Source organism: Rhea pennata, chromosome 9 (genome assembly GCF_028389875.1).
Source record: "Rhea pennata isolate bPtePen1 chromosome 9, bPtePen1.pri, whole genome shotgun sequence".
Taxonomy (NCBI): Eukaryota; Metazoa; Chordata; class Aves; order Rheiformes; family Rheidae; genus Rhea; species Rhea pennata.
The window spans coordinates 3,784,065-3,798,902 of record NC_084671.1 but is presented as its reverse complement, the minus strand read 5'-3'; positions in this window follow the sequence as shown (position 1 = coordinate 3,798,902).

The window sequence follows — 14,838 nt, the reverse complement described above, 5'->3', positions numbered from 1 at the left end:
TCTATTGACTTTCTTCCAAAATTATTTCCAAGAAAATCCCCTTTTTAAATTCTTTTTTTTATAAAAAGAAAGTTCTTTAAGGGAAAAATTTAGTAAAATCTTACTTCAGTAAAAATTGATTGATGATCTTCATCTACACTACATCCTTCTCCTTAAGCTATGTATTTTAACCCAAACAATCAAATGAAAGAAAGCCAGTGAGCATACTTACGCCAGCAGCACACAAAATCAGTTTGGGGCAAGGTGACTTCTGATTAAATCTGACTCTTTATTATCAACATCTACAGCTCCATCATGGCTTTCTGGTTAAAACTCAGAAAACAGTGGGCGAAAACACTGCAGAATTCACAGTCTATTATACTAATTTAATTATACTTATTATACTAATAAGTATATATTATTACTTATCTAATCTGTGTTATACTAACAAGCATAATACATTATACTGATTCAATATTTCATTGATTATCTTGTTAAGAAGGAGGCTCAGAGTTTTAACTCTAACATTACTCTAGAATCTTCAGGGACTTTCAAACTTTACTGGGAAACACATGATAAACTGTCGTGCATTACACTCATTTTTCTGAAGATGCCAGTATATAGCTACACCCATTTTTTCCCTCTCATTTTCAGTCTGTATTGGTCGACATACCTTTTTTTGCATTCAACAATGATAAGAAACGCTGTCAGACTACTATTCGTTTAAACTGCGTTGCTCAGTAAAGGATAAAAAGCTACGAGGAACTTTTCAAGTGAGCTGAACAGGTAGCGACAAAACCATAGGAATGAACACGTACACAGCAAGAAAGGAGCACGAAACCCTTGCTTGGCAATTCCAGGGAAAATATAGACTAATGAAACTATTCTAACACATTTGCCACAATGAATAAGCACAGTTTAAAATACTGTGTCACGTTTCAACACGGTTAAAAATTCATTGCACCTTCAATGAAAATATGAAGTCCTGTGAGTGTCACCCATTATTCTCCTATCAGTCCAAAAGAAAGATGTGCTTGTAAAGGAAGTATTTTGTTAGAGTCATATTGCAGAGAGATAATGTGAAAAACAGCCCACTTCACTTCGATTTCTCATGCACTGGGAGAAATTCATGCACCCGTAGCGCCCGAGTTTGTAGGGGGCCGGCGCGCGATGATGCACCCCGCGGCCGGTGTCGGCGGCCGCCCCGACCCTGGCTGAGCCCCCCGAGGTGAGCTGGCCCCAGGGTGGCTGTCCGCAGCCCCGGACCCGACCCTCCCGGCAGCAAGCAGGGGATCCGCACGCGGCAGCGCGCGCAGCGACTACGCAAGGCGAAGCGTGAGGAGCAGACTCCTGCTCCGTTTTTGCCATGCATCGCGGCGTTATTGCTGGTTTGCAAGGATTAACCTCTTGTCCACCTCTAGACTACTAATTGTAGAGAGGAATTAAACCAGACCATCGCTTCTGATTTATCCGTGCTGCTGGGAGGGCTACAGCCCCACATCCCGCCCCTTCGCAGAGGAGCAAGGCCGAGCCCTCAGCTAGCACAGACACAGCGGCGGTCGGGGCACGCTGCAGTCCACGGCACGGGACCTCGCCCAGAAGTCACGCTTGAAGAAATTGCACTCAAACCGGGATCCCGTGCGGCGCTGTGAGAGGGACCGATCCCGCTGCGACGCGCTCTTTGAAACCGCGCTGTGCTGCAGAAGGCAGGCGGAGCGCGACACCCTGCACGAGAGGTGCTGGCAGAAACCTTCCTGCGGCATAACGCGATCCTTACGAGACTTTTAACCTTTTTAATAACCAGAATGTAATTATATTCTGAGCAGCTATACTGCATAGGTGACCGACCTCTTTTCTGCTAAATAGTTTAGGGACACGGAAAAGCAAATCCATTCTTCGGAGGGAAAAAGCATCAGACGCGGTGAGGGGAAGCAGCAGCTTTTTCCTTTACATCCACCGAGCAGCAGGATCCTCTATCTTTCTCCTAGTTCGGTGAAGCAGAGGACCAGCTTCTCTACTTTCAGTCACTCTTTCCTCTCTAGCGCAGACACACGATGGAAGGAAAAATCGTATCACACACTACAGAGAACGATTTCACCAGCTGATTTGCTTTTATTGCTTTCCAAGGTGCCCTGCGTAGCCGTTCTCCCTGCGAAGCGGGTGCGGGGAAGGCTCACGATGTCCTCACCAGCGCCTCCCGCACGCCCCGGCTGAGCGCCCGCTCGCACTATCCCGCCTAAACGGGAACAGTTTTGAATATTCCCTCTATTCAGTAAGAAATTAATTTCGTCTAGAAACCTTGATTACACAGCATCGGGCAATTGCTAATCGCTCCTGCGCCAAGCAGGCTGCTCCCCGGGAGGCGCCGCACGCGCAAGGCCCCTGCTGAACGCCTGCAGCCGGGCTTCAAAGCCGCGCTCGGCAGCATCCGTTTGCAGCGGGCAGTCTGTCCCGTTTTAATACCACGCCTTAGGAAACGTTTAGAAAACGTTGCCTTTCTAAATCACTTTTCGCAATCCTTTTCAAAACTGGAAGCCAAAGGTGGAGCAACGTGCAACATGTAGCAGAACTCAATCCTCATTTGGGCAAAAATTCTAGGAGATTTAGAAAAAAATATGCTAGATCTGTTGTTAAGTCATTGTGAATAATGGAAAAAATCCTCTAATATTTAGAAAAAATAGGAGTAAACCTTCAGCTGTTTTAAAGAGCAGCAGCTACTTGGACTTGGGTGCCACGCTACGCCGGCTGGCTCTCTCTCCCAGGCTCAGCGAGCGGCCCGGGGAGTCTTTCAGTAAAGCCTGAAAACCTGCTTCGCGTTAGCAGGATCGCTCGGCTGTCATTCGGGGAGGAGCAGGCAGCTGCCCGGCTTCTCCTCTTGCCATCCCACCTTCTTCTTCGCTCACGTGCTTCAGCTTTCAGGTGCACTGAAGTGTTTCTTTCCATCAACAGTTCATAAAACTGCAGGATTCTTCAGGATAAAACGTGGTGTAATTGGAAACCACAAGATACCAGCATTATTAAACATGCTCTGTGTTATCATAATAAAAAGGGGAGAAAAAAGTGCGACGTATTCTTGAGAAGAAGAATCCAGAATACGTCATGAATTCAGGACGTAACGCCTTGTTTTTAAGCTTTCTGTTTTCTGATTATTTTCTCTGAGACTTTCTGGTTTATTCAAACGGGCTCGTTGGACGAGGGGCAAGAAGCGTGCTGGCGAGGGCAGAGCTGAGAAGGAGCAGCAGAGCACCGTCGCGAGCCCCGCCGCACCACCCGAGGTGCCGGGCTGAGAGCGTCCCCGGATCCACGCCTGGAGCGGGGTTTCACCGGGGCGGGCAGAGCGGCGAGGCAAGGGGCAGCTTCGCTTGGGCAAGCCGTGGAGGGAGCCAGCGGACGCACAGCCCTCCCAAACCAGGCAGCGGAAAAGAAGGGTCCAGATTGCTTTTCAGAGGAAAAAGTGAAGAAATCACAGAAGACTTCTTAGCTGGCCGGCTAGACTGTCCCTCTTGAAGGAAGGGAAGCAGGAAGAGCTACTGCAGGATTTTCAGGATAAACAAATCTGTGAATGCCCACCACAGCTTCAGTGACCAGCAGAAGAACGCACTGCTACCATAAACATGCCCCCCAAAATCAGCAAACTTCTAAGTGGCTAGAAATTAATTGTCTGAATAATCCAGCATATTCTTCCTTCCGTACACCACGGCAGGGGATGGTTCAGGAGCCATTCCTTGGGGCAGAGTCCTCTTCTGGTCTCCTTCCACAACCTGCAGACCGCAGAAGAGCCGCGCATGTGGCCGCTGCTTCCAGCAGCCACTAGATGCAGGCAGCACTCTCACTTCTCCTCGTTCCACCTGCAGCTCTCTATAGAAATTACTTCTTTGCATGTGAAAAAATACAACAAGAAGGCTTGGTAATAATGAAACAAAGACAAAACACTGTGTTTTGTGCTCTCTGTTCCATATTATGTTCTAAAACTCCAAGATACAACCCACTTTCTGCAAACCTTCACAAGCTATGTGTTGCTATGGCGGTTTAATTTTATTTATCGTTGCCTATTCCAGGCTCCAGGTCTACAAGGCATTTGAAGAGCAATATACAGCATGACTACTGTAATTGCAGCTTCCAGTTACCAGGGAAGAATCACAGTTCTACACTTAGAAAAATTATCTCATGTCCCTTCATTACAGATTGATCTGTGCCCTCTGTTATTGATGCAGCTGACAAGGCAATCACATTAAGACTCCTCGGAAGAAGCTGACACAATAGAGCTTTCAGATATAAATTTATAAGTGTCCTGACTTGTCAGTTTTCCCATTACAAATCATCTTTGGCAGAGAATACGAGGGGAAATGGCTAGTTATAATCTAGCCATGCAAATTTAATTATAGGATAAAATATACTGAATTTAGGAATGAGGTTTGGTCATAAAATTGCATATGAGAGAGAGACACCAAGACCAGAAGATACTTGACACTCTAAGAGGTATTGGTTTTGTTTGATAATAAGATAGGTAATCACTGGATTACAAGATTAAACATTTCTTTGCTGGAAGTATACGAAACACAGAAAGAACGTATGAGATGCATCAAAGATTCGCTTCTACACCCAGACCAATTATTGATGTTTGGTTTACAGCTAAGCAGGGCAAGTAGCTACGTGTGAAGCATTTCCTATATTTTGCAAACATCATGCAAGTTCTCCTGAAATCAAGGAGAAGATTTGCTTTGCTGTAAACAGCAGTTGCCTCTGTTTTGTGATGGCTGAGGTGTCCCGGGCAGCAGGCACCTCCAGCTACGCACAAAGACCTCCTTACAATCTGCACACCTCCATCTGCAAACGGCTTCTCTTGGGAATTCAGTTTTAACTAGACTTCTTCAGTTTTAACTGGACTTTTTCAAGACCTAATTACTCCCCTCTTTTTAACCCTTGTCTGTCCACCGTCCTTCACAGTAATTTCAAACCAGTCATTAATTTCAAACAGAATAACAGTTGGTGCAGGAAAATCAGTCTCTTCAAACTAGCAGCTAGCTCTGTGAAGTAAGTTAGGCGTATGTAAGTTCTTACAAACAGAGGATATAAAAGCATTTTGTGATACAGTTTCTGCGTAATTTGAACCCAGAATTAAAGCCACATTATAGGCCACGCATCGTTAACGTGAACGCCTGAGTTAGGAATTCGGGACACACAGCCCTGGGCATTAGCATTCACAGCAAGAACTTTATAAACAGGACTGCACACTAAACAGGAAAAAAAAAAAAAAAAAAAAAAAAAAAAAAAAACTTCAAAACAGACTGCAGCTGCTCTATATAGGTCATCTTTCTAATTTTAATTTGAATAATCATGTTTCCAAATCAAATTGATTAATATTAGGGTTCCTTGTCCAAGAGCTATGTGGTCCAGTCAAAGATCAATTTAAAATGTGTTCAAAGAGATTGATTCTTATAATTCATGGACACAAGCTCTAAACTCTGATAGCATTGCCAAGACATGACCAAAACATCTCTCCAGCTCCAAAGGCACATGGACAATGTGTTTAACAGAACGTGGATTAACAGAAGTGAATATTATCTCACCTGGAGACTTAAGCCAAAGAAAAGAAAATCTTATGGAGTACTTCCTTGAGTACAGTGCCATGTTGGCAGGGCTCACCCTTTCCCAACCTCTTCTCTGCTGACTGTTGGGGCCTCCCCACCTTGCTCTGGGTGAGGTCCCCCATGTCTTTAAGTGCCTTCTCCTGCTTAATGGCCCTATGGGGTGAGGACCACCTGTAAGGGGCCAGCAGGAACGACTCTGACCGTTAGTGCCCTGCTCAGCCCCATGGCCTCGGCTTGGAGCCGCCAGGTCCTTCATCAGCTACCACTTTCCTGCCAGGACCAGAAGAGATCCTCTGTGGTCAGCAGCACGTACGCCATCGCACCTAAATAACACCGGAATCTAAAGTAATAGACTGTTTTTGAGACCTAACTTCCTGACATACATTCACACGCCTTTAATCACCGCCTGGTTAAAAAAATGGCTCAGCCCTGAGAGCTTGGCAGCTTCCTGTAACGTTCGGCGCTGTAACACATGGGGCCAAGTTCTAATGAAGAAAGCTCACGAACCTACAACCTCCAAGGCTCTGACAAGCCCTGGAGAGAGCTGCGGTGAAAGGCAGAGAGTCAGCACTGTCCGTCCAGCTGTTTCCTTCCATCCAGCACTTTACAGTCTGTCCCCGGCTTGAGAGAACTCCTTTGGCCAAAGGAGGGAGGGAAGCAGCTCTTCTGCCCACAAGGGTTTCTTCCTCCCTTCGGCTTCCTGCACACAAAATGAGAAGCGAATACTCGGCAAACAAGTAGAGAGCGTTGGGCTTTGGGCTCTCGTGTTTCTCTCTCATGTTTGCTCTCAAAAAAAAAAAAAAAAAAGAAAAGAAAAGAAATCTGCCCTTTAAAATATACATGTGTAAACAATTTGTTACACTTCCGAAATGCTCTCAGCAAATAGCTGTGAAGGTGCTGAAAGAAGAGGGATGCAACAGCAGAATAAATAAACGTGCCATGGACAGCACCTACTGCTTCTGGAGGATTATAGCACATCAAAATGTTCCAAAATGTTCTTCTGCCTCGTGTGATAGTTTCCATTAGCTTCATGTGAAACAAGTAAATATACGGAAATACAGATGGACAGTTATCCTTTCTCCTAACAGTGTCCCACTATACCAGTCTGTTCCCTTCTCTCTTCTTCCCCTTTCATAGCCCATCACTCGCTGTATCTAAAATAGGAGTTGCCATCCTTTTTCCCTCTATTATCTCTTGTATAGCTCCTCCACGGAAAAAAAAAACAACTAACAACAAACAGAAGTTTGAACACTGGATATACGAATTTCCAGCGTTCTCTGGAAAATGCAGCACAGTGACCCCATCACCTGGATTGCATTTGAGCTCCTAAGTAATCTAGCATCCTTAGGTGCTCATTCAGTAACAATTTTTACTTCTATTTGCTGGGACTTCATGCTGAAATATAACCTCTCTCTAAAATGGAACCGTTCATGACAGCTTTTAGGGTTTTTTTTGTTTGTTTTTAGCGTTGGTATTTTCAAGTATTTCCAACAGAGAACTCAGCATAATTGTTCCACTGAATTTATACATTCAGATTTGGGAAGTTGGACAGACCTTCTCCTTTTCATTACTGGCTTTACCACACCATTAACTTTAATTGGTCATAGTAGTAACATAGGCATGCAACACAGCAATCAAACACCTCTCATTTTGTTCCCTTTGATGCCAACACCAGAATTCCTTTGTGTAAAATCAGTCATCCTATTCAGGGCTCACATTTTTCAAAATGATGAAAACCCCCTTAAAATGTACTTTTAAGAGCTCAAAACTTACATTTAAGATGTTTTCCAACTTTGTAATTTTAAAAACCGCTTTCAGAGAAAAATATATTAAAAACAGGAAAATGAAACAAACATTAACAGACAGAATACTGTAAGATTTCTTCTGCCAATCATCCTATGTGACTGATAATCTATACTGGATTTTGATAAAACTCTGTGGTTTGTGTGACCTCTGTATGTAATTTAACACCAGCAGTTTTGAACATTATCCAGCCTGTGGTAACGCAAACACAGCTGCCTGGGGATTTTCAGGCCAATTAATTCTATTATGCACAAAAGGTAGCCTATAATAAGTTCTTCTCTATTTACAGGAAGGCAAAAAGTATAAACCTAAAAGGATTGTTTAATGTGTTTCTTGAAGAAGAATTTTATTTTCTGTGCCTTACAAGGTTATATAATACTTCCAAATTGCTCAAAAGCATCATCTACCCCTAAAAGAAATTGCTGCGCACACGCTGTTTCGGGCGCAGATAGCAGCCCCAGCGAGCACGGGCACCCGCGTGCTGCTAGAGCAACCCACAGGACCCCACCAGCCCCCAGGCACGCACCCACCAGCAACGCCGCGCGCAGCAGCGCTCGCCTCCGGGAGCCGCAAGAGTCAACGCGCGGCCGCAGAGGCGCCCGAGAGGGGCCCCACGCGCGTGGGGAGCTCCTCGGGGGAAACATCGCTCCCCCAAAGCCGTCCACCGCCTTCCGCAAGGCGGGCTCGGCCTCGGGGCTCGGCGTGCACGCGCCGGCTGGTCCCGGGGAAAAGCTCGCTGCTGACCCTGTGCAAAAATGGTATCGGTTGCAAAGCACTGCTGCTCAATTACAGCATTTCTAAATGGTTTTCAGTTATCATTCTGTATTTACTTGATTTAATTCAGAGGAAATAATCTCATCCTTTCTTGCATTTTCGTTCTTTCCTCAATAGGTCAGAAATGTAACTGTTTGTTTGCTTTTATACATAGTTTTCCCTAGTTTTGATGCATTCTTCTGGGCAAAATACTATTTAAAAAAATCCAAAATATTTTACATTTGATAATAAAATCAATAGGATGTCTTTCCAGTAAAACATTTAGCTGAGATTTTTCTTCTTTTGATCTTTTTTAAGATAAAGCACTTCAAAACATTTTTGCAAATTACTTATTATAATTAAGATGCAGTGGTGACTGCAAAGATGCCACCAAATAAAGTATTTTCATGAATTTGGATAGCACAAGTCACATTGCATAAAACGGTACAGTATGTTTAAATACAGCACTTAAGCAGTCTAGTTTATAACGTTACAAGAGGCAGTGTTGCTTCAAAAGTGCAAAGGCTTTAAAGCAGCCTCATCACCTGAAACAGATGTTAAAGACTAAAGCTCTGTTTTGATATAGCTGCAAAACGGCAGAGCAAGTCTATCTAGAAAAGTGACTCTGTTGCAGCTATGAGTTGACGAAAGAAGCCGAGGCTTTGCTCGCGGGGAGGATTTGTATTTTTTTCTTGAAACTCTTCTGACACCATATCGTACATCATTTGTGCAAACATAATTTTACATAGTCTTTTCTTAATCTAAATCATTTAGCCAGAATTGCTGTCTGGATGACAAACACAGCATACAGATCCAGTCTAAAGGGTATTACTGTAAAGCAGGACCTTAGACCCACCACTAAAATAAGCTCCTGGGACAGAAACTGCGTGTCCGTCCGGCGCGGGGGTCACCTGCAGGACCGTGCTCCCGGCGTGCGGGACGGTGGCGTTTAGTGCCCTCTCCCCAGCGTCTGGCCGCAGGCACTCGCCGCTCTGCACCGTGCCGCCTGCAAAACACGCGGCCGCCCTGACGGAAACCACCGCCGCCGGCAGCCGCCACAGGCAGCCAGCACTCGCAGGGCCGCACATTTTAATTCAGGGAGGCTTTGCCGTCCAGACTCAGCTGCATTTTAGCGAATATTTGAATATATTGCTACAGCTTGAATTTCAGTTTTCAGAGAAGATTCAGACTATATGAACAGTCTAAAATATATAGTGTGTTTGATTAAAATCACCTCTGCTGCCTAAATTCCTCTCTCAGACATGCATCTGTTGTTTCAGTCACACGGGGGAAGGTAAATGCAGTCGCTGAAGGCCTGCCTGCACCTCAGAGGAAGATCTCCTCCGTGTGGAGGCGAGACTCATGGTGACCAGGGGGTTGTATTCGTCCCTAGACACCATCTTCGCCCATGGTTTCCCCAGCGATTTCTCCTGCCTATTTTTGGCCAGGAGTCCGACCTCGCACCTCCAGCTTCCCGAGCTGGAAGCAGCTTTCCTAAAAATGAATTTCTTTCACAGGTGATTCGTATCTGATTTCACCTGTACAGGTTTGCATGTCTTCGTTTCGTGGCAGTCCCTCCACGGTAAGGGTGACGTCCCCCTCGGGAATATTTTGATACAGGGAGACCCTCACCTCAGATGGGACCAGGCATGGGAGGGTCTAAGTGGGATGAGGGCCTTGATCAAAAAAAAGTGTTTGCTATAGCCTCAAGGACTAAAAAGAAAATAGACAAGCACTGTGCAGTGATGGAAATGGATCGGCAGTGATGCTGCTGTTTTCAGTAGCTTTTGTTTCATGAAGCCTTTATTTATATAATATATCTCATAATGGATGTATCAAAATCTTCAAAATAAATCTACAGAGAACAGCGCCAAGATGAGCTTTCTAATGGCTGATGTGCTACACGCTGCAAAAGTAAAATATTACCTAACAAAACACACAAGACAACCATTTTATGAAATAGAGCAGAACAGTTTTCTCTAATGCAGAAATCATGGATTAAATTCCCTGCCTTGCAATACACAGGAGGTCAGGCAAGATGTTTATAACGGTACTTTCCTGCTTAAAAATCTATGAAAGCAGCTGATTGGTCTGTCACGTTTAAGCTATATTCTACTCTGTTACTTTCCAGTTTGACCTCTCAATCCCATCCATCTCTGAAACAAAGTTAATATCTTCCTAAATTCATTGAGGTTCTCCTTCAAAGATCCTGAAATCAGTGAAAATTTTTCCATTGGATGCAGATTTTCCCTGTTATTCCACACGTATGGATGCACAAAATATGCTTATTCCAAATATGTATTGGGCTTTATGAAAAGCACTTCAGCTTGAGTTCCCTACGTGCTACCACTGAGATAAATCAATTGTTCTTCATCTTTTTTTGTCTTCTAGCACGGAAACTAAGCACAACAAACAATAAGAAACAAATCTGTTTCTAAAATGTGACAATTTAACTAATTTACAGTCTTGTGCATAGTGCCTAATATTGTAAATGGATAACCAACACCCAGCACAAAGGAAATTAATAAAACCTTGCTATAGGTACTGTGCCTTTTTCAGCGCATGAAATGAATGGATTATTACAGAGTTGGGATAGCATTGCAGCTGGGGAACACATTTCCTTTCACCGTAAAAAGGGGACTAGACAATATTTAAGGAGAAAACACAAGGGAGGGGATCAGGATCATCCTCCTTCATACAAAACGTCGGGATACAAATAGCATCAATAACATCATTTTCCCCTCTTTTCCATTCATCGTGGCTGTCGTACAGCTCCTGGACATCACTGGTGGATAGAAACAGGTTAATAAGCCCCGAGCACCATCCACCACTTGAACTTTATGCTCAAGCACAAGCTACAGCCCTGTTGTCGGGCAAGCGGGGAGTCCTGGGTGAGGACTCCACGTTGGCGCTCTTGAAAAGGGACAGACCTTGCTGTCTCCATTTCACGATCAAACATATTTCTCCTTCGGACACAAGTGGAAGCGGCAGTGGCACGGGAGTTTTCTGAGCTAGCTTTGATGAACTTCTCTATGGACCAAGAGGAGGTCCATACTCGTCCCAGACACCAAACAAACGCAGAGCAAAAAGGTGATCCCCACCCAAAACATGAAGATGCTAGGAGTGAGTACCACTGCCAGACTTTGCTGGAGGTTAGCAAAAGTCAGAAAACATTGCTGAATATCACAAGTCCTAAATTTTTAATCAACAGGTAAATATTGCCTTTGTCACTTTAAGAAAAAATTAAAGCACTAGTAACTACTACAAGAAAGTAGGAAATCTAAAGCATAACCATTAATGAGTTCTAAGCAGGTAACACTAATTGCATATAATCTTTGTGAATTTACATTTATCTTCTTGTACTATTTTTCCCTAATGACAGTAACTACATTAGGATGTGCCATACTTTCTAATAATCTGCATTACGGATTTATGCTATATTTATATTCCTAAATATGTTGACCCTTTTAAGCAATTCAGTATATTTGCAAAATCTAATCAACTAACATAAGCCCTGGTTCAGCAAAGCGTTGACACAGCATGTGTATTAATGTGCTTTCAAAGGGGACTACAATGCATTTAAAAAGACCAAAATACTTCCTTAATTATCCAGGTGTGCAATCTTTCTTCAGAATTCTATATTTTAGACTCTATTAAAAGTAGAAATAAGTACCCTAATAGGATTTAAGTGAATGCTATTCAAACTGATTACATTCTCTACGATCATTGTTACGTCTGTAAAAATTAGAATTATATAAAATGTGTATTTAGCATATTTAGCATACCCTCCATAACATAGGATCAGAAGGAAAGGGACTTCCGCACGGTCCATCTCAGATGAAATTCATAACTTCCTCATTCTCTTAATTTGAAAAAAAATAAAGGAGGGACTAAACATACAACCTCCTCACCAAGGACACCGATCGGAAGTGCAGTGTAAGTTATGAGTTGTCCGAATGCTCCAGCGATGACGGTTGTTGCTGGAGAGGTACCGGCACAGGTAGCTCCGGCACGCAAAGCAAATTCTCCAAGACCAGAGGCAAAGGGCGTGTACACTACATGTCCTGTGGATTTATCCTGCTGCTCGATTTTCTACACATCACATCTGGTACACAGCAATGATGCCATTTTTCCATGAGAGTAAGTAGTTTTAAAATTTCAGACTTAAGCTATGGAAGGAGGTTCTTCTGTGAGTGTAAGCAGAATTGGCAGAAGTTAAATAAAATATTGCTTTATGATTACCAAGACATTATTTTTTGCCTATCATGAGTAACTTCATCATAAATCCCGTTGATACATAATTTAAATATCCCACTATACCATGCAAACCAAAATCCTTCCACGTGCTGCAGATGTGAAGGATGCTGCACACAGAGCAGATATGCGCTGCGTTGATTTGCGGGCAACACCCTTTCTGGCCAGCAAATAACTTGCCAGTGACACAGTAGAAATTTCCCTTCTATTACTGAGAGACCTTGCAGTCTGCTTTGCAAGCCACTCTCACCTCCTGAGCTGCAGGTTGGTCCCCACTGCTCTAAAAGGTCAGCACGGAAAGTGCGCACCACTCGAACATCTCCATTTCTGCATTTTGATTTTTGCTCCCTGAAAGGGCAACAAACCTCCTTTTTCCAAATGATTTGGGTACTTGCAGGATCACAGCTAAAACCACTAGTGATGGCCGATATTGGACACCATTCTGCTATCAACAAGAGACCATCTACCAAGTCTAACACCAATCCTATAGGTGAAAGCTTCTGGAAGTACTAGTGATAAGCCTGAGCATGCAAGCCTGCTTTGACTGATTTGCTCTCACAGTCACACTATAGCAGAGAGGGTCAGAAAACCACCAGCAGCTAAGCAGCACCTCTACTCAAAGAACTGACCCCAACCAAGGACTGAGGCAGAGTGAAACACATCCTGCTTCTCGTGCCCTTCCCTTAGCGCGTGCAAACCAGCCGCACCTCGAGGCAGACAGCCCAGCTCTTTCCAAGACAAACCACCTGCTCACAGGGCACAACAAAGAGTTTGGAGGGGTGTGGAAAAGGCCACGTAATATATCGGGAGCGGGTTCTGAAATCCCAGTTGAATACCTTGGCTGTTTTTCTCCTCTGGGATTCATTAATTTTGGTAGGAAAACCGAAAATTTTTAGCATTACTATACAACACACATATCTGTTGCTCTACCAGTTGCACTCTGCTACGGCACTGAGATAGAAGTAGAGATTGCTAATTATGTGCTGCAATATTTTAATGAACGCTATCGTTAACTATTCCTTTCTGTTTGATGAACTAATAAATAATTTCTTCCTCAGCCGTTATAAAATCGTTTAGCATAAAGGCCTCTGGTGCGTTCCTGGGAGGAACGAGCCCCTCCAGGTGGGTGTTCGGCACGTCTCTCCAACGAGCCCCGGAACACGAGGCGCGTGTCGCGGCCCAAACGCGTGCTGGCTTTCTCCCGTCGCCAGCGACGCTGCGCTCGGAGGGCTTCACCCGCGCGCGGCCCGCGGCCGGGGCGCGCTCAGCACCGCCGCGAGCCAGCCCGCCGTGCTCACCCCCTGCTCCGGGGGTGCTGCTCTCCCTGCAAGAGTGAAGATAGTGCAGCAAAAGCGCCAAGTCCGGCACGAAATCGATTCTACCCACTATATACAAGTAAAACGTGAAATATAAATATGAATGTTCTGGTGCTGTTACAAACATCGGATTTTTTTGTAAGAGAAATGTTAGCTTATCCATACTATTTCCAAAAAGCTTTTTGGAGTTGTATATAGCAGCAGCCATAACAACTTCTTCCTTCAAAGAAACTGTGTGACACAGCAAGACTAGAGCAACCCAAATAGCAGTATTACGAACGAATAGCATCTGCAGCCCTAATAGCCACTTTTCATACTTGTTACCTGAGTCATTTAATTCCAAGTGTATTTCAGTACCGAGGCCACGATAAGCTAAGCAGAAAATCCATGATGATAGTGATGATGATTATATTTATTTGCACTTGGGTAGCAGGCAAGATCCCCAGTCATGCACTAGGAAACTCAAATGCTAAGTACTGCATAACCTATAGATATTTAAATAGGCTTTACCCTTAGAGCTTACAAAACATACAAAACATCCACGTGGCACCTCCTCTGCTAGTCGCCAGCGCCGCACACAAGCGTCTTCGTTTAGCCAGCACTCCTTTATGGTGTTCTCATGCTGCGGCTCGGCAGCGTCAGTCCAGACCAATGCTCTAAACCAGAAATCACACAATTTCCAGACATGAAACGATAATTAAGAAAGCTGTGGCTCGGAAGGGACTGACCTTAGAAAAGCTTGTCCAGTGTAGTGGGAACAACACCCACCACCTGCGTTTCTAGCAGTTCTGTGTGTTACATGCCACGTAAGGAGAGGTTTTAGCTTTAATTACATGACTTTCATTAAATTAGCACGGGTAGCAGCAGACGTAACTTGAGCAATGCTTTCACCGTTCCCACGCCAGCGTGCCGCCAGACATAGGGCATTACTTAGCCCTACGGAGGAGGAGGGAAGATTCGTGAAATCCCCCGCTGTTATAGCTCTAAACGCCCACGGGCTTTATCCAAACCCCACTGCAGTCACTGCGAGTCTGTCCACTGACTTCGTGGGGTTTTGGGTCAGCTTTCAATTCCAGCTGCTGCAAATCTTTTACTGCCAAAAGTCCCACTGCAGTTCTATTGCCTTTTGCCCAGAAATACCA